General features: G+C 47.2%; 1 protein-coding gene across 1 annotated transcript in view; it reads left to right on the top strand.

Annotated features, from left to right (window-relative positions):
* The first annotated feature begins 5,903 nt into the window (after positions 1-5,903).
* The window catches only part of LOC142311985 (uncharacterized), a 66,102-nt gene continuing 45,335 nt past the window's right edge, over positions 5,904-26,670 (top strand). Inside the window, exon 1 of the mRNA XM_075350860.1 lies at positions 5,904-5,963. The gene's annotated coding sequence lies outside the window, so the exon portion shown is untranslated. The remainder of the gene's footprint in view (positions 5,964-26,670) is intronic.

The following is a 26,670-nucleotide window of genomic DNA, read 5'->3' as shown; positions in this document are numbered from 1 at the left end:
CGATTGGTATTCACTGATAAATCCCAAGTTCAGCAGGTTCACCAATGGCACCCAGTTCTCTGCACAGATGAAAACTGGTTCACAATGAGCACATGATAGTCGTGAAAGGGTTTGCAGACACTGTGGTTAAAGGGAACCGATCACCAATTTTTCATGTCTGAATAAAGACTAGCACCTACATCAGTGCATGTGCTGCATTCCATAGAGGTGTATATTATTTGCTTACTCCCCATAAACCTTTTGAAATTCTCTTGCTCTCCATGTAAATCGGAACGGTCTGGTCTGATAGGCGTCATTGATGCGGCGTCTATCCCTCCTCTCTGCTGCTAATCATAACCATTTGCTTTGATTGACCTGGAAGACATCTCCAGTATCATCCACATATCTGGGCAAAATCTCATGTCTGGGCAGAGATTTTGCCGGCTCACACATGCGCAATTTGATCTTCCCTAATGCGAGCCAAGCCTAACACATAAGTACACATACAAGAGTGCTTTCTCTGCGCAGGTACTAAATTTTGAGCGGTGCCGTGGATGATGCATGCATGTTTCAGGCTCTGATCACAGTACAGCAGCGTAAAGTGCACATACGTGAGCCGCCGATGTCTCTCTGTAGACGTAGGATTGTTGCCTGGCTATGTGGATATCGCAGGAGGAGTCATCCACGTCAATCAAAGCAAGAGGACGGCGATCAGCAGGGGAAAGGAGGGACAGATGCCGCTAAGGTTGGACTGTGATTACTGGGGCCCACAGGGGGAATTGACTGTAGGGGCCCACTCTACAGCTATATGCAAATACCTGTTAGCCAATATCCATAATATAGTGGAACGTTGACTGTAAAACACAAAAGACTCTTGCACATCTACTCTGCGCACCATAACTGTGATGTACTATTACAGTAGTTTGCATTAAAGGGAACTTGTCACCAGGTTTTTCCCTTTATAAGCTGCGGTCACCACCAGTGAGCCCTTATATACAGCATTCTAGAACACAGTATATAATTGTCCAGGTCGCTCTGTAGAATGTAAAAAAATATCTTTATTATACTCACCTAGGGCAGTTCAGTCTGATGGGTGTCGTAGCTATTGGTCAGGCGCCCCTTCCATTTTGTGCGATTGCAGTGCTCCTTCTTCTGAGCCCCGTGTGGATGACGCATCCTGCGTCATCCACACAGGCCGGCATCCCGGTTCTGTGCAGGCGCAGTTTGAGCTGCACTGCTGAGGGAAGATCAAAGTACTGTAATGTGCAGGTGTGAGGAAGGTCAAAGACCGCCCGTGCATACACACTACAATGCTTTGATCTGCCGTCAGCAGGGCAGATCAAAGTGCGCCTGCGTACCAATGTAGAGGTCAAGCACTTGCAATGGAGCAATAACTCGTGACAATGTGGAAAATTGAAGCAGCAGTACTCATCATGTGTGTCCAGGAATCCTTTGTTCAAAATTACAGATCCATGAGGTCACCGAGTAGTGGCGTGCAGGGAAGGGGGAGTGGGGAACGTCTGGCCGACGGCCGTTTCGCGAGTGTAAAGCTGCACTTGAACAAGTGCGCCTGAACAGGACTTGTCATCCACACTGGGCACAGAAGGAATAGGACGGCCATCGCAACAGAGTGGAGGCACCAGAACCAAGAGCAGCGACACCCATCAGACCCGACTGCCCTGTAGGTGAGTATTATAAAGGTGTTTTTTACATTATAAAGAGCGGCCTGGGCTCTTATATGCAGTATGCTAGAAGCTGATAGGGGCCAAATCTAGTGACAAGTTCCCTTTAAAAGGGTTATTTGGTGGAAACAAGTTATCACTGATCCGCAGGTTAGGTAGGTGATAACTTGTTGGAATCCAACCAATGGAAAATGCACCATTTCATAGAATGTGGAACTCTTATCCCTGACAGGGATTTTTATCCTTATTATAAAATGCAGCGGCAGGTCAGATGTGTGACCGCAGCTCCATTCATCCTCTTTGGAGCTTCCAGAAAAACCCAACTGCAGCCTTTGGCACCAGTGAGGGAATGAATAGATCAGTGGTTGATTCATATGAGAGCTCCAGTCTAAGGCCGGAGTCACACTTGTGAGTGACTCGGCGAGTCTTGCATCAGCATCACCCGGTATGGCCGCACACTCTCTGGACAGGAGTGTTTCACCTGCATAGAAATACATGCAGCAGACCCGCTTCTATCAGGAAAGAAGCCAGCCGCGCCGGGTAATGCGATCTGATAATCGTGTGAGCGCACCCTCATGGGAATAAAAGCTGCACATTCTGCCAATAGGTGCTGGTCCCAGCAGTTGGACCCTCACTAATCAATAACTTTTCACTTACTCTTAGGTCATGTGCACATGTTGAGTATTTAGTGAGTAGTTTTTTACCTCATTATTTGAAAGCCAAAATCAGGAGTGGAACAGTCAGAGGAAAAGTATAATAGAAAAATAGTATGTGCACCACTTCTGCAATTTTCACCCGCTCCTGGTTTTGGCTTAAAAATACTGAGGTAAAATACTAACCACATACTGAAAGTGTGAACTTTACCAGAGAAGTGGTGATTATTTGTTTTCACCGGAGAACTTCTGCAAGTGCATATTTGCTACTGTGTAATAGTCACAGAAAAGGGAGGGGTTAAACTACCAAGTATGTAATCCTTATTTGAAAGAGTCTTCCCCTTATTGATATAAAAAAATAAAAAATGACCTCCATACACAACACAATCCACTATACCAAGACCAATAATACCACATACAAGGGAGAAATACCACCACACCCTGACCAGACCACATCTTCCTACCATCTAGTGACTGAATAATACCACCTACAAGTGAGAAATACCATCATTTTGTGACCAGACCACATATTACTCTACCCCATAGTGACTGAATAATGCCACGTACAAGATATAAATACCACCACACCATGACAAGACCACATATTACCACCACATAGGGATCAGTATTGTAGAATTCAGTCACTAATTAAAACTACAATACTAATAACACTAATATTATCATCAGTGACATTATACATAGGCGCTCTGTAAACAGTATATAGTGTAAGCTTATAGGTATTGTGACTTACCACTGACGTCTCTAGGTGAAGTCATTCATTTTTGCCATTCGACTTCATGGACACTCAGGGTACAGGATAATGATACTGACACTCTGGTTACAGAATACTGGTGTTGACACTTGGTGTAAGGGATAATTATGCTGACACACGGGATACAGGATTACGCTAATACTCTGGGTACAGGATAATTATGCTGACACTCAGGATATGGGATTCGACACTTTGGGGTATTGGATAATTACACTGACACTCAGCTCTTCCCCTCAGCACCCAGCTTTTCCATGCTCTGATATCCCTTTTTGCTTTAGCTCCCAGCTTTCCTATACCAAGCTCTGCTGTTATTTCTCTACCGATATATGTCAGATTTACAGCAGCAGGGACTGGCCCTGTCAATGTAATGGACGCCGTGGCCTACCCATCTGTAAGAAACAATGGCGCCTGTTTTCTGACAAGTGCTTTGCTCTGGAGGGTTAGGCAGAAGGGCGAGTCATGCTGTACAGCGAGCTACGTAAGCACTCATGCCTCAGGACCTTGCTGCACCAAGGTTAAATCCTGTACTGTTAAATCCTGATGATCTAATTCGAGCCGAAGCCTCCAGTGACTTTAATGTGCAGTGATTATCACCAGTGAGTGTTGTTGCACCCGGCGGGCAGCGGCTGTGGCCTGAATTGTTGCTAAGTGACCGGCCAGAGGTGGCCCTGCCTGAGGCAACTAAGACGAGGATCCACCAGCATCCAACAGGCCAAACCGACTGTGGACGCCGCACCAAGAGCGCCCTCACTCAGTAAGAAGATGTAAGGCAGCCGGGGGGTCTCCTGGGATTCTCTTGGGTCACCCCTATATTCGCTTTGCAGCTTGGGATCTTTTCTGTAGTGATATGTCAGTCGCGAACAATCCGACACAAAGATCCGGCTCCCTGCATTGACTGACAGGAGCCGGATCACCAAAGTGAGCCACTAAAATCGCTAAGCGTCTCTTTTCGCAGCTGAAACCCCGCCCACCCACGTCTAAACCCCACCCACTCCACAATCTAATTGGTCCCTTGTAAGTGGGCGGGGTTTAGCCGCTGGTGGGCGTGGTTCCAGCGGCGTCACTACCGTGTTTCCCCGAAAGTAAGACCCTGTCTTACATTAATTTTACCCCAAAAAGTCCCACCCTGTCTTACTTTCAGGGGAGGTCTTACATTAGCCGAAAAAAATGACAATTTCTTTTTAACCAATAAATTAACATTTATTAACATGCTGAAGAGTCAGTCATCACCAAACAGTAGAATAAAACAAATGTAGCGTATCAAGAATATCTTGTTACTACCGTATTACCGTATGACGGTATTTCCATGTATAACATGTAAAACAACGAACTAACAACAACAAACAGTCTGAATGAGTTATACTGGAAGATAAAACAAGATTGCCGTATCCCACTGCACACAGCCCCATACCCCATAACAGTGCCGTATCCCACTGCACACAGCCCCATACCCCATAACAGTGCCGTATCCCACTGCACACAGCCCCACATCCCAAAACAGTGCCGTATCCCACTGCACACAGCCCCATACCCCATAACAGTGCCGTATCCCACTGCACACAGCCCCATACCCCATAACAGTGCTGTATCCCACTGCACACAGCCCCACACCCCATAACAGTGCCGTATCCCACTGCACACAGCCCCATACCCTATACAGTACATGTTTCCCTACTTGGTTTTTAAATGCTGGACGTTTTCCTCTGCGGTGCGGCTGTGGGTGCGGAAGGCCTGTGCTGCAGGGAACGCTGTGCCAATCAGCAGGTAAACAGCGGTGACGTGGGGCTGGGGCGGCCAATTACAGCCCGAGCTGCTGGGCCAATCAGCGCTCGAGCCGGGGGCCGGCGGTGACGTGGGGAGCAGGGGCGGCCAATGAGCTGTTAAGCTGGGCGGATTGCGGGGTTAACATGGCGAGTTAACCCCATGAGCGCTGGACCCGCCCAGTTGCACCTGAGGACACCTCTGGAGCCTGGGGACCCAATGGGGGACAGCGGCGGCCCAAAGGTAAGGGCCTTACATTTCACAGCGGCCCCCCAACCCTGCCTTACATTCGGGGGAGGCCTTACATTGAAGGACCCCCCCGTAACCCCCACCCTGTCTTACTTTCGGGGGGGTCCTACTTTCGGGGAAACACGGTATAATCTTAAATATGTGTTCACCTGGGGTGAACACATATTTAATAAGGAGCCGAGAACGATCCTAATGAGCCGGCTCTTTTTGGTGAGCGGAGCCATGGGAACCGGATCACCAAAAAGAGCCAGACTGCCCATCACTACTTTTCTGCCTACTGACTGTGTGGGATTTTTGCCAGTACATTTGCCCTGTAGTAAGATGGCGTTTTCACACCATCATTGTGCAGTAATGCATTTGGCTTCCTCTACACACTGTGACATCACCTTGCATCCTTTTACTGAGTGAGGATGGCACCTACTACCCTTTTTCAAGATGGCGCCGGTGATGTCAATGGTCACTCCGTGTGTGTGAAATCACATTGCACTCCGGTGTCATACACACGAGGCTCCGCTAGGTACATGTTATACACACGGCTCCACTCCTTACACCTCGTACACACGCGGTTCCGCTCCGTACATGTTGCACACAAGCGGCTCCGCTCCATCCATGGTGCACACGTGGCTCCGCTACGTACACAAGCGGCTCTGCTCCAAAACACGGCATACACATCCACACTGTAAATCCCTCCTGACCCCACACATAAACTTCCCCTCAGCCAGCACACCAGATTAATGCAGACACTGAGGAGCTGATCATGTGACCCCTGACTCCTCCCCTCCATGTGACATCATCACAGGTCCTGTCAGCACAGAGCAGCCAGATATCTGGGTTTGGTTGAGCCTAGAACGTACAGGCTCCTTCCAGGTTAGTGGGCGTGACCAGCTTGATTGGTCGGTGTGGTGGCTTCCTCCCTCCCACTTTAACCCCTTCAAACACCCTAATGACTTGGCCATTTTTTGCAATTCTGACCAGTGTCACTTTGACAGGTTATAACTCTGGAACGCTTCAACGGATCCTGGCGATTCTGAGATTGTTTTTTCGTGACATATTTTACTTTATGTCAGTGGTAAATTTAGGCCGAAATTTTTTGCGTTTATTTGTGAAAATTTCTGCCCATAATCCAGAGAGTTCTGTAACATAAAATGGTTACTAAATAACATTTCCCACTTGTCTACTTTACATCAGCGCAATTTTCGAAAACAACTTTTTCTTTTCCGTTAGGAAGTTAAAAGAGGTCAAAGTTCATCAGCAATTTCCCATTTTTTCAAAAAACAAAATTTACAAAATAATTTTTTTAGGGACCACATCACATTTGAAGTGACTTTGACAGGTCTAGGTGACAGAAAATACCCAAAAGTGACCCCATTCTAAAAAATGCACCCCTCACACTGCTCAAAACCACATTCAAGACGTTTATTAACCCTTCAGGTGTTTCACAGGAACCACAGCAATGTGGAAGGAGAAAATTAAAATTTTACTTTTTAACACAAAAATGTTACTTTAGCCATAAAATTTTGCATTTTCACAAGGGAGAAAAGAGAAAGTGCACCCTACAATTTATTGTGCATTTTCTCCTGAGTACGCCGATACCCCATATGTGGTAAAAATCAATTGTTTGGGCGCACGGCAGAGCTCGGAAGGGAAAGAGCGCCATTCGAATTTTTGAGCGCAAAATTAGCTGCACTCATTAGCGGACGCCATGTCGGGTTTGGAGACCCCCTGAAGTGCCTAAACAATGGAGCTCACCCACAAGTGACCCCATTTTGGAAACTAGAGCCCTCAAATAATTTTTCTAGATGTTTGACGTGCACTTTGAACCCCTGGGGGCTTCACAGAAGTTTATAACATTGAGCCGTGAAAAGAAAAAAATTTTTTTTACCACAAAACTGTTGCTTCAACTAGGTAGCTTTTTTTTTTCACAAGGGTAACAGGAAAAAATGCACCATAAAATTTATCGTGCATTTTTTCCCGAGTACGACGATACTCCATCTGTGGTAAAAATCAATTGCTTGGGCGCACAGCAGGGCTCTGAAGGGAAGGAGCGCCATTCGAATTTTTGAGCGCAAAATTAGCTGGACTCTTTAGCGGACGCCATGTCAGGTTTAGAGACCCCTATGGTGCCTAAACAATGGAGCTCCCCCACAAGTGACCCCATTTTGGAAACTAGACCCCTCAAGGAATTTATCTAGATGTTTGGTGAGCCCCTTGTATCCCCAGGGGCTCCACAAAAGTTGATAACGTTGAAACGTGACTTTTTTTTTTTACCACAAAATCTTTGCTTCAACCAGGTACCTTTTTTTTACAACAGTATCAGAAAAAAATGCACCATAAAATTTATTGTGCAATTTTTCCTGAGTAAGCAGATACCACATATATAGTGGAAATCAATTGTTTGGGCGCATGACAGGGCTCAGAAGAGAAGGAGTGCCATTTGACTTTTCAAACGCACAGACGCAGTGCTTCACTGATCGGCCACTGCAGGACGCACGGTCAGATGAGATACAAAAAGCGTTGGGATACGGAAAAAAAAAAGTCACGCCGAAAATTGCCCGATCCGTTATGTGCATACCTGATCAGCGCTCGGCCGCTGCAGGATGCACACACGGATGAGATACAAAAAAACGACACAAGCTATGGACAAAAAAAAAAAAAGTCCCGCCGAAAACTGACCACGGATGCAGATAAGTTATCTGCATCACTGATCAGCTCTTGGTGGGACGCACGGACGGATGAGGTGTAAAAACGGACAGGGGATACAAACAAAAATATTATACACAGTACCCAAAAGATTTGCAGGAGGATCACTGACCAGAAGAACTGCAGGAGGAATAGAAGGCAGAAAGTGGACAGCTTCTTACAGGAGCAGCAGGCAGGCAGTTGAACAGCTCATTAGAAGACCCAGGAAGGACCCAGGAAGGACCCAGCGATGGAGGCAGATGTGATCGGGCCAGTGAAGACCTCGGACGACCCGGTGAAGGCAGGTAGGGGACGTCGGAGGGAGAGCAGAGGGAGAAGGAGAGGGGGAGACCGGAGAAGCAGAGGCAGAATGGGAGCAGAATAGAGATCACGGCGGGCGGCAGGTCGCGGCAGGGGGGCACATCGCAGGGGGCAGATCGCGGCAGGGGGCAGATCGCAGCAGGGGGGCACATCGGCAGGAGGGCACATCGGCAGGAGGCAGATCGCGGCAGGGGTGCACATCGGCAGGGGGACACATCTCCAGGGGGCAGATCGCGGCGGGGGGCAGATCGGCAGGGGGCAGGGCCATCACGAGAGCGCGCAGGGGGTGATCACAGGAGCGCACAGGGACTATCAGGGAGAACGCGCAATACTCACGTGGAGCAGGAGTGGTGGCACAGCATCGGCAATCGGACAGCAGCGGTGGCGGCAGCAGCGGCGGCGTGGTACTACAAGTACCAGCCGGTGCACGCTGCAGACATGTTCTGGGGGGCTTCCCAGACCAACACAAGCCTGGGGAGGGCGGTCACCTCCATATCAGACCACCCCACTGCACGCTGATTGGAGCGATTGCGCGTCATAGCACGATCGCTCCAATCAGTGCTGCAGGGGCTGGGGGGCGTCATGTGTGAGCTCCAGTTATGATCTGCTGCAGCTGCTGCAGCACCTCATAGCAGGATCTCACAGTATTGCACTGATTCAGGCATTGATTAGCCGAAAACAGTGCGATCGATGTGGTTGGCGGTTCAGATTTGAACAGCCAGTCACAACGATCGTCAATGGGGGGTGGCGATGCCACCCCCCCAGAGTCAAGCAAAGGTCTCCTGCTGTAAGAAACAGCAGGTGACATCATTTGAAAGCTGTTGCTATGGCCACGGCAATCAAATGAATTTTAGGCAGTAAAGTTCTGTCCCTTGTCGTTAAGTCACGTAAAAATAGGACGGAACTTTACTGCCCGCGGTCGTGAAGGGGTTAATTATGTAAGGGTCTCCTCCATTCTGCTCGCATCTGTGATTTTTATCATAGCTACACTTTAACTATGACAGAATAAAAAATAATCCAGAAAATCCCATTGTATGGTTTATAAATAATTAATTTGCGTTTTACTGCATGAAATGAGTATTTGATACAATAGAAAAACACAACTTTATATTTGGTAGAAACCTTTGTTTGCCATAACAGAGGTCAGACATTTCCTGTAGTTCTTGGCCAGGTTTGCACAAACTGCAGCAAGGATTTTGGCCCACTCCTCAATACAAATCTCCAGATGTTTCAGGTTTCGGGGCTGTCAATGGGCAACATTGAGTTTCAGCTCCCTCCAAAGATTTTTTATTGGGTTCAGGTCTGGAGAATGACTAGGCAACACCAGGACCTTTAAATGCTTCTTAAGGATCCACTCAGTTGCCCTGGCTGTGTTTTTTGAGTCTTTGTCATCCTGGAAGACCCAGCCACAACCCATCTTCAATGCTCTCATTGAGGGAAGGATGTTGTTGGCCAAAATCTCGCGACGCAACCCATCCCTCCTCCCTTTAAGACAGTGCAGTCGTCTTGTGCCCTTTGAATAAAAACGCCCCCAAATTATGATGTTTCCACCCCCATGCTTCACGGTTTGGATGGTGTTGTTGAGGTTGTACTCATCATTCTTCCTCCAAATACGGCAAGTGGAGTTGATACTAAAAAGTTTTTTTTTGTCTCATCTAACCACATGACCTTCTCCCATGCCTCCTCTAGATCATCCATATAGTCATTTGTGAGCTTCCAACAGACTTGGACATGTGCTGGCGTGAGCAGGGGGACCTAGAGTACCCTGCAGGATGTTAATCCATGACGGCATAGTGTGCAACTAATAGTAATCTTTGAGACTTTGGTCCCAGCTCTATTCAGGTCACTGACCAAGTCCTCCCTTTCTCAGAATCATGAGGTGAGGTCTTGCATGGAGCCTCAGACAGAATAAGACTGACAGTCATCTTGTATTTCTTCCATTTTCTAGTAATTGCACCAATGGTTGTTGCCTTCTCACCAAGCTGCTTGCCTATTGTCCTGTAGCCCATCCCAGCCTCACTTAGCCTTAGATATACAGCATGCGCCCCCATATAGCCTGCCTCCTATATACTTTATGAGCCCCCCACATAGCCACCTATATATATTTCTGATCCCCACACAACCTCCTATATACATTATGAGCAGCATAGGACTGTCTGGGGCCCACCAGATGGATTGACTCTGTGGCGCCCTGGACAAGCTAGGTAGCCACATGAATAACATTCGCACCCCCACCCCCCCGGACAGAAACAAACGTCAAACACAAAACCCTTGTTGCCTCCCTCCAGGGGCTGATGTCCACACCAGGTGGGGTGGAGCCAGGTGGTTGGCCCCACCCACCGAGGAGTTCACAGTCCTGGAGGTGGGAAAACAGTGGAGAGTTAGAGTTGAGCAGTGAAAGAGTGAGGAGCAAGACTGGTGTCTGGGTCGGAGCCCGGACACGTACAGCAAGGTTGGCAGACGGTGGTGGCCGTCTGCAGGAGTTAGTGGAGCTCCGCAGAGCCGAAAGGACCGGGGTCAGGCGTCGGCCCGCCGGTACCGGAACGGGGAACGGAGTGAAACTAAGCACACACAGGCAGGGCCATCGGACCCCGACCAGGCTTGGAGCCGCCGTTAATTGTCAAATCTGACTGTGACGGGAACCCCAGGAGTTTCCCAACTACCAAGTCCCGTTTGAAGGCAACCGTCCGCACCGTGCAGGTATACAGCCACCGCCAAAGGCTAGAAACCCAAGGGCCAGCGCCTGCGGCCAAATCGGGCTCCTACGGCACCTATACGCCAGGGAGCGGACCACCGTTGGGAAGCCATCAGAGTCAAAAGCAAACTACTAAGGTGCAGGGAAAGACAGCCACCATCACCTGTCCGGGGAGAGACACTGCAGCCGGCTGCGGGAACCGTCCATCCAGCCATTTGGTTTACCGGAGACTCTTGTGACTTTCTATTGCTGAATGAGTACACCAGTGCCGTCCGGCACCGCGCTGCGCTGTCCCAGCGACCCTGCATCTCGCCAGCCCCGCCTCCCCGTCACCTCACCGGGCCCCGGGACCACAAGCCCCTACCCACGGAGGGGGAAAACAACATCCCAGCTGCTCCCTAACAACGCTCCCGAGATCCCCTTCACCAGCAGCGGTTGTGCCCACCTTCACCACAAACCGTGGGTGGCGTCACGGACTCAATCCCCAAACAATCCTCCCCTTTTCAGTCACGGGCGAGGAGCGCCACTCGAGTCCCCGGATCTGGCCCACTGCTCGAGCCACCGAGCAGCAGCAGCAGCGGCCGGACCCGAGCATCAGCGTTAGCCGAGCAGCGCCCCGCCGCCCGCGACAACTCCAGGGGCTCACCCTACAGCGATATGCAAATACCACCTGTTAGCTTTTATCCCCGTTATAGTGGAGCATCGACTGTGAAACACAGGCAGCTCCTGCACATCTCCTGTGCACACACAATAACTGATGTATAAGTTATTGTGTGCCCCCCGAAGAAGCAACGCAGCGAAACGCGTTGGGGCTTCCTCCTGTTGGTACCGGACCTCTGCCTTGGCACTTGCCTCTATTGTTCTCTATATCATGGGTAAGTAGCAATGCTTCTATGGTATTTTCCATGATTTCTCTTGTAATTTAATAGGGAGCATTGCTATGTCCCCGTGTTCTACTTGAATTATTATGGCAGAGATCTTTTGGTCTGGGAACTAATTTCTGAGCTCTCTTTCCTGCACTTTATGAATTTCCTATATTGTCTCCTTGTGTAGCCTGATTATTTAATAAATTAATATACATTTTGATATGCACAAGGTAGTTATGCTTTTTTGATTACGTCATGAATGGTCCTTTAAGACTCCCTTTCTTCTTCTTTGAATATAATTACAGTAGGGTGGATCTTTGGTGAAAACAACTTATCACCGATCCACAGGTTAGTTAGGAGTAGAGATGAGCGAACTGGTCCCGATTCGGCTCGAGGCCGGTTCGCCGAACGGGGGTCCCGTTCGAGTTCGGTTCGTCGAACGTTCGACGAACCGAACTCGAACGTATAGGCTAGAATGGGAGGCAATCACAAACACATAAAAATGCATTATAAATGTACACAAACAGTTAATAAACATTGCCATAACACTTACCGGTCCTCGCGATCCCTTCTGCACTCTGTCTCCTGCCGCTATTCCATCCGATGATCGCTGAATCCTCCCGGTGACCTGCACTGCCAGCAGAGATGCAGGACCTATCGTGACGTCAAAATAGCCATGTGACCAGTCACGTGGCTATTATCTCATTGGCTACAGACTGGTCACATGACTATGACACGTCATGTAGGACCTGCGAGTGCATCTCTCCGGTACACGGTGCACATATGTGTATCACCGTGTACCGGCGACATGCTCTAGCACACGGTCGACTCCCCGTTCCGTTAGGGACCGGCTGACACAGCCGGTCATTAACGGAGATCACCGTTGCCATAGCAACGCAGTTAGCGGTGACGTCACCGCTAACCGCGGCTCCGAGAGCACCGTTGCTATGGTAACGCGTCTCTCAGCGTTACCGCTAGCAGCCAGCACTGATCACTCACGGAGTGAAGGCTGCACGCTGCTTCCCGATTGTAGTGATGATTGTAGTGAGGATGGAGGTTCCCCAGCCCCAAGTGATGAGCTGGTGAACCTCATCCTTCCTCACTACAATCGTCACTACTACTACACTAGTGAGGATTGTAGTGAGGATGGAGGTTCCCCAGCCCCAAGTGATGAGCTGGTGAATCTCATCCTCACTACAATCGTCACTACTACTACACTAGTGATGATTGTAGTGAGGATGGAGGTTCCCCAGCCCCAAGTGATGAGCTGGTGAATCTCATCCTCCCTCACTACAATCGTCACTACTACACTAGTGATGATTGTAGTGAGGATGGAGGTTCCCCAGCCCCAAGTGATGAGCTGGTGAACCTCATCCTCACTACAATCGTCACTACTACTACACTAGTAAGAAAGAAGACAGAAGAGCAGGATCGTGGAGGGCTGACAGGGGGTAATAAAGATGGAGTCTCTAATGTGTCTGTGTATTTATTTCTATTAAAGTATTTTTTCTCTGTGTGGTGTCTTTTTTTTAACCCTTTATTGGAGATTCTTAATGGCCGGGTCAAACGTGCCTGACATTAAGAATCTCTGGCTTAATACTGGCTAGTAAAACAAAGCCAGTATTAACTCATGATTACCCAACAAGCCACCCGGCTCCAGGGCTGTTGGAAGAGTTGGATACAGCGCCAGATGATGGCGCTTCTATGAGAGCGCCATTTTCTGGGACGGCTGCGGACTGCAATTAAATAAATCGGGTTGATACTAGCTGTAAAGTCACCTGAGATCAAGCCCAGCAGTTTGTGATGTCATGGCGTCTATTAGATACCCAACATCATAAACTGTCAGTACTAACAAAAACAAAAAAATCGACAAAAGAAATTTATTTGAAAAAACAGTCCCCAAAACATTTCCTCTTTCACCAATTTATTGTAAGAAAAAAAATAAAGGGGTCCCACGACGACTCTGGACCGTCTAGAATATGGGGGGGAGACACTCAGGGAACGTATCCCCCATTTTCTAGGAGTGCGGACCCTTCATGTGAGGAGTGTGGGTGCAATGAATCTGCAGTCACTCTCCCCGGGTCCACAGCAGCAGAGTCCATGTCGTAATGGTTGCTACCAAAGCTGCAATGCCCTGCTCATGAGGTAAGGGCATGCCTAATCAGGAGAACTACTGTAGAGGAAGCTCTGCTCACTGGTATATAGGTGCTCAGAGGTAATAATAGATAAAATTAGTGAGTAACCTCGGCACTCTAAATCTCCCAGACTAAGTCAGTAAGTCCCAATGGATAGTAATGCAAAATCACTCTTTATTGGTCCGTATTAAGAACATTTTTTTTTTCATAAGCATATATGTTTTTGTCCAAAACAAGTTACAATTGACGTTTCGGCCTGAGCCTTCGTCAGATTGGACTTATCTGCATGTAATCATGAAAAATGACAATAATCAGTATCACATAAGAGTGAGAGAACAATAACATAAACTCGAACAATGTAGAGGTACAATTGGGATGCAGCAAAAAAACTGCAACACAGCAAGAAATGAAACACATGATACAAATGTCATAATACAGTACAAGGACAATATAGTAATGACAAATATGGGGTCAGAGTAGGCTTAGACAGCTCTGGTACGAAAGAGATGTCAATCATAAAGTAACATGTGCAGTAGGTGTAGAGCTACAGTATGCATGGCAGAGCTAATGGGTAGACCGACCATAGAAAAAGAACGGAGAAAAAGTGGAGAAAAAGTGGAGAAAAAAATGGAGAAAAAGTGGAGAAAAAGTGGAGAAAAAGTGGAGAATAAGTGGAGAATAAGTGGAGAATAAGTGGAGAATAAGTGGAGAAAAAGTGGAGAAAAAGTGGAGAAAAAGTGGAGAAAAAGTGGAGAAAAAGTGGAGAAAAAGTGGAGAAAAAAAATGGAGAAAAAGTGGAGAAAAAGTGGAGAATAAATGGAGAAAAAGTGGAGAATAAGTGGAGAAAAAGTGGAGAAAAAAATGGAGAAAAAGTGGAGAAAAAGTGGAGAAAAAGTGGAGAAAAAGTGGAGAAAAAGTGGAGAATAAATGGAGAAAAAGTGGAGAAAAAGTGGAGAATAAGTGGAGAATAAGTGGAGAAGAAAATGGAGAAAAAGTGGAGAAAAAGTGGAGAATAAGTGGAGAAAAAGTGGAGAAAAAAATGGAGAAAAAGTGGAGAATAAATGGAGAAAAAGTGGAGAAAAAGTGGAGAAAAAGTGGAGAAAAGGTGGAGAAAAAAATGGAGAAAAAGTGGAGAATAAATGGAGAAAAAGTGGAGAAAAAAATGGAGAAAAAGTGGAGAAAAAGTGGAGAAAAAGTGGAGAAAAAGTGGAGAAAAAGTGGAGAATAAATGGAGAAAAAGTGGAGAAAAAGTGGAGAATAAGTGGAGAATAAGTGGAGAAGAAAATGGAGAAAAAGTGGAGAAAAAGTGGAGAATAAGTGGAGAAAAAGTGGAGAAAAAAATGGAGAAAAAGTGGAGAATAAATGGAGAAAAAGTGGAGAAAAAGTGGAGAAAAAGTGGAGAAAAGGTGGAGAAAAAAATGGAGAAAAAGTGGAGAATAAATGGAGAAAAAGTGGAGAAAAAGTGGAGAAAAAGTGGAGAAAAAGTGGAGAAAAAGTGGAGAAAAAAATGGAGAAAAAGTGGAGAATAAATGGAGAAAAAGTGGAGAAAAAGTGGAGAAAAAGTGGAGAAAAGGTGGAGAAAAAAATGGAGAAAAAGTGGAGAAAAAAATGGAGAAAAAGTGGAGAATAAATGGAGAAAAAGTGGAGAAAAAGTGGAGAATAAATGGAGAAAAAGTGGAGAAAAAGTGGAGAAAAAAATGGAGAAAAAGTGGAGAATAAGTGGAGAATAAGTGGAGAATAAGTGGAGAATAAGTGGAGAAAAAGTGGAGAAAAAGTGGAGAAAAAGTGGAGAAAAAGTGGAGAAAAAGTGGAGAAAAAGTGGAGAAAAAAATGGAGAAAAAAATGGAGAAAAAAATGGAGAAAAAGTGAAGAATAAATGGAGAAAAAGTGGAGAAAAAGTGGAGAATAAGTGGAGAAAAAAATGGAGAAAAAGTGGAGAAAAAGTGGAGAAAAAGTGGAGAAAAAGTGGAGAAAAAGTGGAGAAAAAAATGGAGAAAAAGTGGAGAAAAAGTGGAGAATAAAATGGAGAAAAAGTGGAGAAAAAGTGGAGAAAAAAATGGAGAAAAAGTGGAGAAAAAGTGGAGAAAAAGTGGAGAAAAAGTGGAGAAAAAAATTCTCCACTTTTTCTCTATTTTTTCTCCACTTTTTCTCCACTTTTTCTCCACTTTTTCTCCATAAGTGGAGAAAAAGTGGAGAAAAAAGTGGAGAAAAAGTGGAGAAAAAGTGGAGAAAAAGTGGAGCACCCTTTGGTGCCTTTCATGTGGCACTAAGGGGTGCTTAGCTTTGTATTTAGCCAAAAAAATGGAAAAAAAAATGACGTAGGGTTCCCCATAGTTTTGTAGCCAGCTAGGGTAAAGCAGACGGCTGCAGCCTGCAGACCACAGCTGGCAACCTCACCTTGGCTGGTAATCCAAAACTGAGGGCACCCCACGCTGTTATTTTAAATTAAATAAATAATTTAAAAAAAAAAACACGTAGGGGTCCCCCAAAATTGGATCACCAGCCAAGGTAAAGCAGACAGCTGGGGCCTGATATTCTCAGACTAGGTTATTGGACTCTCCCAAGCCTAAAAATAGCAGGCCGCAGCCGCCCCAGAAGTGGCGCATCCATTAGATGCGCCAATCCTGGTGCTTCGCCCCAGCTCATCCCGCGCCCTGGTGCGGTGGCAAACGGGGTAATATATGGGGTTAATACCAGATGTGTAATGTCACCTGGCATCAAGCCCTGGGGTTGGTGAGGTCAGGCGTCTATCAGATACCCGACATCACCAACCCAGTCAGTAATAAAAAAAAATAGACGACAAACACATTTTTATTTGAAAAAACACTCCCCAAAACATTCCCTCTTTAACCAATTTATTAGAATAAAAAACAAATCCAGGTCTGCTGTAATCCAAGGGGTTGCCATGACGATCCACACTGTCCCAGTCAATGAAGAGCAGGATGTTCCCCATTGGCTGGGAGAGCAATGCAGTGACCTGAGCTAACATCAATGGGTCAGCCCAGGTCACTGCAGGGCATGACAAGTGCTGCTGTCAGCGAGGTACATTACCTGCGCTGATCTCCAGCACTGCCGACAGCCCCTGTCACTGAGGTCAATGACCGGTGCCTTCACATCAAGTATCGCGAGAGGTCCGTGACATCTCGGGTCGGAAGCGAGAGGTGATGTGACAAGCGGCGGCCATGGAGGACAGTGACAGCGCTGAGGTCGGGATGGCGGGACTTCATCACCGCAGGTAAGCCGAGTGGGGGGGTTGCGTGTGTGAGAGTGTGTGTGTGTGTATATGTATGTATACATGCCGCGGGCAGGAGGGGGCGGAGTGAGCTGAGCGGGAAGTGTGGGCTTCCTGCACGTAACTAAGATAAACATCGGGTTACTAACCAAAGCGCTTTGCTTGGATACCCGATGTTTATCTTGGTTACCAGCTTGTGGCAGGCTGCCAGCGATGGCTCCTGCACACTGTAGCTGGGAGGGGGGGGGGTGCGTGTGTGAGAGTGTGTGTGTGTGTGTGTGTACGTGTGTACATGCTGCGGGCAGGAGGGGGCGGAGTGAGCTGAGCGGGGAAGTGTGGGCTTCCTGCACGTAACTAAGATAAACATCGGGTTACTAACCAAAGCGCTTTGCTTGGATACCCGATGTTTATCTTGGTTACCAGCTTCTGGCAGACTGCCAGCGATGGCTCCTGCACACTGTAGCTGTAAAAAGCCCTGCTTTTTGCTGCTAGAACCGTTCTCGAACGTATCTAGAACTATCGAGCTTTTGCAAAAAGCTCGAGTTCTAGTTCGATCTCGAACAGCCCCAAAAATCACTCGAGCTTAGAACTGGAGAACCTCGAACCACGAACCGCGCTCAACTCTAGTTAGGAGACCACTTATTGAATGAATGGATCCAGGGCCGAGTCGGACATCAGCTCCACTTTCAAGGGGATAAAAGTTGCACGATCGGTGCAGGTCCCAGCAATCAGTCCCCACAGACGAATAAGTTATCACTTATCCTTAGGCCACATTCACACGTTCAGTATTTGGTCAGAATGTTACATCAGTATTTCTAAACCAAAACTAGGAGTGGGTGAAAAATGCAGAGGTTTTCTATTAGGCTGGAAACACACCTATGCGTGTAAAATCGGTCCGAGTTGCCTGAAAAAAACTCGGCTGATTTTAGTTCACGTTAGGTCAGTGTGCAATGCAAGTGCAATGCTTTTTTTTAATTGTTTCCAGGGTAGCAGTGCATGTGTAATGCGTGTGTGATCCGTGTGTGATCCTTTTTTTTCTCAGCAGCTGTCATCTGCCATGCAGCTCTGCTACATGGCCGCTGACAGCAGCCACAGACACAGCCATGTAGCAGAGCTGAATGGCCGCTGACAGCAGACACAGACAGAGCCGCACGATCAGAATGAAGTCGGATGAACTTCACCCGACTTCATTGTCATCCCGCGGCTCTGTCTGTGTGGCATGGCCTGATTTTCGGTCACCGGTGAAGGTCTCACCGGTGACCGGAAATCCCCTGAGTGACCGCAGTGAGTTGCGCGATCAGCGGTGCCGTCACTGAGGTTACCCGTGGCCACAGCAGAAGTCCTCCCACTGAGATCTGTGGCAGCGGGTAACCTGAGTGATGTCATCGCTGATAACACGACTCACTTCAGTCGCTGCGGGAAGATCACAGAGAGCGGTCGTGGTCTGTGACCGCTCTCTGTCAGCTTCCGATGTAGCAGAGCTGACAGCGTCGAGGGACCTCTGTGGATTATGTCGGACCTGGAGAGGTATTTGGGGGTTTAATAAAGTGGTGAAAGAGGTTGTTTTTTTGTCATTTATTTCAAATAAAGGATTTTTTGTTGTATGTCTTTATTTTCTTTATCTTACAGGTTAATCATGGAAGGTATCTCAGGGAGACGCCTGCCATGATTAATCTAGGACTTAGTGGCAGCTATGGGCTGCTGCCATTAATTCCTTATTACCTCGATTGCCACCGCACCAGGGCAATTCGGGATGGCCGGGTACAGTCCCAGGACAGTCGCATCTAATAGATGCGGCTATTCCGGGCGGCTGCTGGCTAATATTGTTAGGGTGGGGGGCTCCCCATAACGTGGGGCTCCCCATCCTGAGAATACCAGCCAGCAGCCGTGTGGCTTTACCCTGGCTGGTATTAAAATTGGGGGGAACCACACGCCGTTTTTTTTTAATTATTTATTTATTTTTTTAACTGTATGATATAGACCCGCCCACCGGCAGCTGTGATTGGTTGCAGTGAGTTGGTTGGCGTGTCTGACTGCAACCAATCATAGGCGCCGGTGGGCAGGGAAAGCAGGGAATACGAGATTGAATAATGAGCGGCCGGCTTTTTAATCCAATTAGTTTTTTTATTGAAAACACGGCAGATACAAAATCATACATGGTAATTTAAGAGAACAATTGTCAACTGCCCGCACATGAGGGCTCCATACATTAATATACTCCGAGACAATCCAGTTACAATTCCTCTGCCTTACACTTTACCCACACAACAACATGGGGAGGGAGGAGAGGGGAGGAAAGATGGGCACTTCATTCAAGTAAGGGGGAACAAGAACAAAGGGGGAGGGGAAAAAGGTAGGGTTGGGGGGGAATTGGGGGGGGTTAGTAGGGTTACAGGGTTAGATGCCTGCATTACCAACCCCAGTCCACCAGCCGGGGCCATCAACTCCTCCTAGATTTCTCTCATAAACTGCTGCCTCAGTCAGGGTCTCAATGCTTTAGCCCCCTGGCTAGCCGAGCCAGGGCTATAATTCCATCGGCTCTATCTCAACTAGATGCTCTTTGCCCGGGGAATAGTTGTGTAATAGGTGTTGCATGGCTGGATGACAGCCAGGGTTCCCATATTGTAAGAATTCTAGTTTTTTGTTTTAGGGAGTGGGCAAGGCAGTATTCATATTGGCATTGTTGGTCGATCCTACTATATAACTCGGCTCCAGAGGGAGCTTCAGTGGCCTTCCACGAACGGCTCAGACACTGTCTGGCAGCTATTAGAATTTGCACAATCAGTCCCCTAAAATTCTGCGGGTACGAGTCTATGCCCAAATTCAGAACTGCCAGCCCTGGGTTGGGGTTGGTGTGCACACCTGTTATTTCACTAATGAGTCTGAAAACTGCTATCCAAAAAGGTTGGACCCTCGGACAGTGCCACCAACAGTGTCCCAGTGATCCCCTCTGGAGGCAGCCCTTCCAACAGAGCGGTGAGTAGTTGGGAATGTAATGCACCAATTTTGCCGGCGTATGGTACCAACGTAGATGCACCTTTTTCAGCTGTTCCAAATGGTTAATGCATTTTGAGGATCTTTGCACCCACTGTGTCGCAGTATGCCACGCCGAGGGGGAGGTGTTAATGCCTAAATCTGATTCCCATTTAGTCATGTATGGGAGCTTTTGCTCGTCAGAGGGGTTGTTCAACCATTTGTAGGTTAAAGAGATTCCCGGTTGCCTCATTAGTTTTTTAAACAATAGTGCCTTAACAGTGGGTAAGGTCGGGTTTGATCCCGGGGGGAATTTTGTGCTTAGAAAATGGCGAATCTGCAGGTGTTGATAAAAACACCCCTTTAGGGAGGGGTGCTCCCGAAGTATATCGTTGAAGGGCCTAATCTCTGCACCATCGTAAAAGTCCGCCAAAACTCCAAAACCCGCTGCTTCCCATCTACTCAAATTTGTATATGGAATGTGGGATTCTATTGCTCTGAGCGAAATTTCTGACAGCGGGACCTGGATCTTAGGGATCATCTCACTGCGCCATATGGCTATCGATGCTGTCATAGTAGGGAGACACAGGGTGGACCTAGTACGTTTTAGATATTCCACCTCCATCAGTTTCCTCGTCGAACCCTGGTCTGTCAGAGAGTTCTCAAGTTGAACCCACCTATGGGAGCTCTCCGTGTTCCACCATTCTTTGAGTGATTCTAGAAGAGAAGCTTTATAATAGGCCATCACATTAGGCGTACCCAGACCTCCCATTCCATATGGCAGATGCATAATCTTACTAGCAACTCTAGCTCTGTTATTACCCCAAATAAACTTATTGGTCATCGACTGCAGTTTTATCAAATATCTATATGGAATTTTAAGAGGGAGACACCTAAACATATACAGCAGCTTAGGAAGGAACGTCATCTTAAAGGATTGAATTCTCGCCATCCAAGATAGCGACAACTTCTCATACCTGCCTAGATCCTGACCCAAGTTTTTGAGTAGGTGATCGAGATTGGATCTGATGAGGGAATGGGTTGGTGTCAAACGGATACCTAGATAAGGGATACTGTCTTCGCACCACTGGAAAGGAAAGGCTGCCTCCAAAATCCTTCTGGACCTTGCGGGTACATTAAATGGTAGTACTAAGGACTTAGTGGCATTCAATTTGTAATAAGACACCTCAGAAAAGGTCAACAGGGTGGACATCACTGCTGGAAAGGAATATTCAAGGTTAGTACATGATATTATTACATCATCCGCATATAGACCCAATTTATGTTCATGCTCCCCTACCCTTATACCAGTTATGTTCGGGTTCACCCTAATTGCCTCCGCCAGAGGTTCCACCACCAGAGCAAAAACAATAGGGGACAGCGGGCACCCCTGGCGGGTGCCATTGGTTATAGAAAATTTTAATGAGCGAAAACCCGAGGCTAGAACTGAAGCATTTGGGTGAGAGTACAAGGCCAAAACAGATGACTTAATTCTTCCTTCAAAACCAAATTTCATAAGCACTCTTTCCAGATATCCCCAGTGCACCCTACCAAAGGCCTTTTCGGCGTCGAGTGACAAGAATACACCAGGGACACCCGACTTCTCCATCACCCCAATTAAATCCAGCATCCGCCTGGTGCCATCTTTGGATTGCCTGCCCGCCACAAAACCCACCTGATCCGGGGCTACCAAGGAGGGGATTATTTTATGGAGTCTGGTGGCTACCATTTTTGAGTAAATTTTTAAATCACAGTTGAGCAATGAAATTGGTCTGAAATTCCCAGGGGTATCTGCCGTTTTCCCCGGTTTGGGTAGTGTAGTGATAACTGCTTCTAGGTTCTCTGAGGAAATAGTCCCGGCCGTTTGCCACAAATTAAAGGTCTTTAGTAAAAAAGGGGCTAGAATAGAGGCAAATTGCTGATAATATTCATAGGGAAGCCCATCCGGGCCTGGGGCTGAGTTTCGTTTAGAAGCTCTAATGGTGTCCAAAATTTCCTGTATAGTAATGGGAAGATTTAAAGATTCTAATTGCCGGTCTGAGACCCGAGGCAATTCCAGACCGTCCAAAAACTCCTGAATTTTTTCCGGTGTTGGCTGAGGGGTTTGCGGGTCATCCCTTAAATTGTACAGGGCAGCATAATACTTGGCAAAGGCGTCTGCTATCCCATTAGGGTGCCTTATAAGTGATCCGTCTGGGCCCTTCAAAAATTCAATTTTAGATTTAATTTCCCGTTTTTTTGTTCTTCTAGCTAGTAAGGTGCTGGCTCTATCCCCCATCGCATAAAAAGTTGATTTACTCTTTTTAAGATTATGTTCATATCTATACAACAGGAGGGATCGCAGTTGAAACCTGCAAGTAAGAATTTCCCTGGACAGGGTAGACGACGGGGAGGCCTTGTTAATAGTTTCTAAGTGTTGAATATGGGCTATAATTTCTTTAATTTCTGCTTCTCTTTGCTTTTTCAAGAATGATGCAGTTTTTAAAAACTGCCCTCTAATAACTGATTTGTGTGCAGCCCATAAGGTCTCGTCAGAGACCTCCCCATTGTCATTATGTCCAAAGTATTCCAACAGGCCTGCCACAACCTCCTCCTGAACATTCTTTTGGTTCAGTAAACTAGTATTAAGTCTCCACTGAGGCACCATAAATCCACTAGTAGAGTCCTGTACAACCAAAGTTATCGGAGCATGATCCGACCATGTTATCAGACCCACTTCAGCACCCGTACACTTGTGAACAGTCTTACTATCCGTCAGGAAGAAGTCGATCCTGCTGTACGACCGATGCCTTGGGGAAAAGAAAGTATAATCCCTTTCCGATGCATGAAGGTATCTCCATATGTCATGTAGATGAAACTCCGCGACCAACTGTTTCAGTACCTTTCCTGACTTAGCGGACCCCGCCGAACAGTCCATAGATCGAAGAACTGGAGTGTTAAAGTCCCCGCAGATTATCTCTGACCCCTGTGCGGTGCTCCTAAACATCTGGAAAAATTTCCGGGCAAATGTTAGTTGAGATGAGTTTGGAGCGTAAATCGATGCCAAGGTATACAAAAGCCCATTCAGGAGGCACTTTAGAATAATATATCTCCCGTCTGCACCATAGGTTACATGAATCATTTTGAAAGCCACAGAGTTTTTAATCAGGATAGCCACTCCTCCTTTTTTTTTTTTGAGTCATTTGCAAAGAACATATGTGGAAATCTTGGATGTAGTAGCCTTTTATTGTCATCAGTAAGAAGGTGAGTTTCTTGAATACATGCTATATCACATTTGGATGCTATAACTTCTCTCCACAGCATGGATCTTTTTGCAGGAGAATTGAGACCCTTCACATTGAGAGACAGAAACTTAATACTCATGGCGGATCCCAGAAAGGACGAAGTTTCCAGGCAGGCCGACTGAGAGGCATAGGGCAGGCAGAGGCAGGCAAGGAGGACCAGTTAGGGACGGTGCACGGGTGGAGGGAAAAAACAACAAAAACAAAAAAACTTGAATACTTCAGCTTCATCCTTACCGGACAGCTGGGAAGTACTTGCTCGCCATAGGCGAGAACAACAGAGGGCTTAAGTGACATCACAGGTCACATGAGAGCTACACACGCCTGCGGCTGGCGAGACTCCCTCAAGCTGGTTCCCACTCAGGATTGATCTTTTTCTTCTGAGCATCCCCCTGCTCCCGGCGTGAGTCTGAGTGCATTGTAAGGGGTAATCCCCAGGACTCAAGTAGTTTGCTCAGTTGAGGAGGGGACTGGCATACATGTGTTTTAGAATCCCTGAAGATAATCAATTTCACCGGGAATCCCCATTTATAGTGTATGTCATGCTCCCTCAGGATTCTGGAGAACTGGGAAAATTCTCTTCTTTTTGCCAGAGTTGCAGCAGACAGGTCCGGGAACACCTTTAAATCATTAAATTCATCTGGGAGGATAGGGTTATCCCTCAGTATCTGGAGCACTGCTTCCTTTGTTTTATAAAAATGCAGTCGTGCCAGCGTGTCCCTGGGCAGAGTGGGGTCGATACCTTTAGGTTTAGGGATTCTATGTATTCTATCCACTATGAGATCTCTTTCTGTGTGTTCTGGGAGCAGTAGTTGGAGAAACTTGTGAAAGAAATCGGGCAGCTCTTTATCAGCTACTGACACAGGAATGCCCCTAATTTTAAGATTGTTCCTTCTGGATCTGTCTTCCAGATCCCCAAGCTTGTTTTTCAGTATTCCCACCTCCTCCTCTAGTGCTATGTTAGCATCAATCAGATCATTGTGTGACTGAGCAAGTTCGGCCATTTTAGACTCCACATGGTCTGTACGGTCCCCCAGTGATTTGATTTCCTCTTTAACTTCTTTAATCATGTTCTTAAGATCCCTGAAATCCTCCTGCAGTGATGACTTCAGAGAACTGAGCATGGCTTGCAGCCTTTCCTCTGTGAGAGGAGTGCCTGTGACACTGCTTCCCCTTCCCTGTCTCTTCCTGGTGTAAGGGAGACACTGCAGCAGCAGACATTTTCTGAGGAGAGGGGGATCCCCTATCCCTGGGATAAAAGTCAGTAAGCTTGGCTGGGGGGCCAGATTTCCGGGGTCTACCCTTTGGCATATTGTGCAGGGGGGATTACTCACTGTTTCAGAGGAGAGTTCTCAGCGATTTGAAGCAGCTTTGAGCCAGTTTGTACAGCCACAGCACAGAGCTTCTCTCTTAAGCAGCCATTGCCTTCAGCATGCAGGACACACCCCCAGCGGCCGGCTTTTTCAAAAGAGGAGAAGCTGCTGGAGCAGTGTGAACGCCGTGCAGCACCGCACCGGTGATAGGGGGATCAATGAGTATGAGAGAGGGGGGGGAGAGGGATAGACCGACATGGACAGAGAGAGAGAGACCGACAGAGAGAGAGACCAACCGACAGACCGACCGACAGAGAGAGAATAGAGACCGAGAGGGAGAGACCGACTGACATTAATCGCATGTTTCTCAAAACACTGGAAATGAGTGAAGTCTCACAATGTCGGTCAATCTCTATACTTGACCGACATTGTGAGACCTCACTCATTTCCAGTGTTTTGAGAAACATGCGATTAATGTATTTAGAAAAACAAATGTCACTAGGATGGTGTGAGTACCGGTCCATGTGACATGCTTTTTTTTCACGCTCCCATAGAGTTGCATTGGAGAGACTCGTGTGTGAAACTCGCCAAAAAGCAGCTTGCTGCGATTTTTTTCTCAGTCCGATTTGGAGTGAGAAAAAAAATCGCAGATGAGAGGTGATTCATTGAATAACATGTGTCTGAGTGCAATGCGAGATTTTCTCGCATTGCACTACTGTGAGAAACTCGCAAGTGAGAAGCCGGCCTTAGACTTTTCCTCTGATTTTACAACTCCTGGTTTTGGCTACAAATACTGAGGTAAAAAACTGACCAACTACTCAACATGGGCACATGACCTTAGAATGGGCGATTACTTAGCATATTTGCTACAGTGTAATAGTCACAGGACAAGGCGGGGTTAAATATTCAAGTATTTAATCTCTACTGGAAACAATCTTCCCTTTAGGACGGGGCCACACGGGGCACTAGTGCGATGCTCGCATGACACCGATGCTGCGGAGGGGCGGGGCGGCACTGAGGAGAGGAGGGAGGGATTTATTTCCCTCTCTCCTCCGTAGCCAGTTATTGCGATTCTCGCTCTGAACGCGCGGTACACCGGAGTACCGCAAGTGCAGTGCGATTTTTTTCTCGCCCCATTCACTTGAATGGGTGCGAGAGTAAAGAGTCTCGCATTACAAATCGCAGAGTGCTGCGATTGTTTTCTCGGTCCGATTAGGGCTGAGAAAATAATCGCTCATGTGCGCTGACACACAGGCTAGAATTGGTCCGAGTGGAATGCGATGTTTTATCGTACTCCACTCGCACCGATTTTCTTGCTGTGTGGCTTAAGCGGGCTTTACACGCTACGATATATCTAATGAGATGTAGGCGGGGTCATGTCGTAAGTGACGCACATCCGGCATCGTTAGTGATATCGTAGCGTGTGACAGTTATGAACGAGCAGAAATACTCACCTTCTCGTTCATCACTGACACGTCGCTCATTTTCTAAAAATCGCACGTCCTGTTGTTCATCATACCCGGGGCAGCACACATCGCTGCGTGTGACACCCCGATGAACTGCAGCTTACCTGCATCCCGCTGGCAATGCTGCAGGAAGCAGGTGGGCGGGATGTTTACGTCCCGCTCATCTCCGCCCCTCCGCTTCTATTGGCCGGCCGCAGTGTGACGTCGCTGTGACGCCGAACATCCCTTCCCCTTCAGGAAGTGGATGTTCGCTGCTCATAGCAAGGTCGTTTGGAAGGTAAGTACCTGTGTCAGGGGGTTACAACATTGTGCGACACGGGCAAGAAATTGCCCGTGCCGCAGAAACGATGGGGGGCGGGTGCAATCGCAAATGCGATCGCACAAGAAATTGCAACGTATAAAGCAGGCTTTAGGCCTTATTGATAGAGAGAAAAAATGTCCTCCACACACAACACAATCCACTATACCAAGTCCAATAATACCACATACAAGGGAGAAATACCACCACACCGTGACCAATAACATATTACCACCACATAATAACCGAATACAACCACATACAAGAAAGAAATACCGCCACACCATAACCAGAGCACATAATGACCCAATATTA

The sequence above is a fragment of the Anomaloglossus baeobatrachus genome, chromosome 5, assembly GCF_048569485.1.
Source record: "Anomaloglossus baeobatrachus isolate aAnoBae1 chromosome 5, aAnoBae1.hap1, whole genome shotgun sequence".
In the NCBI taxonomy this organism is placed as follows: Eukaryota; Metazoa; Chordata; class Amphibia; order Anura; family Aromobatidae; genus Anomaloglossus; species Anomaloglossus baeobatrachus.
The sequence above is the reverse complement of the archived record's forward strand: the minus strand, read 5'-3'. Positions and strand labels throughout refer to the sequence as shown.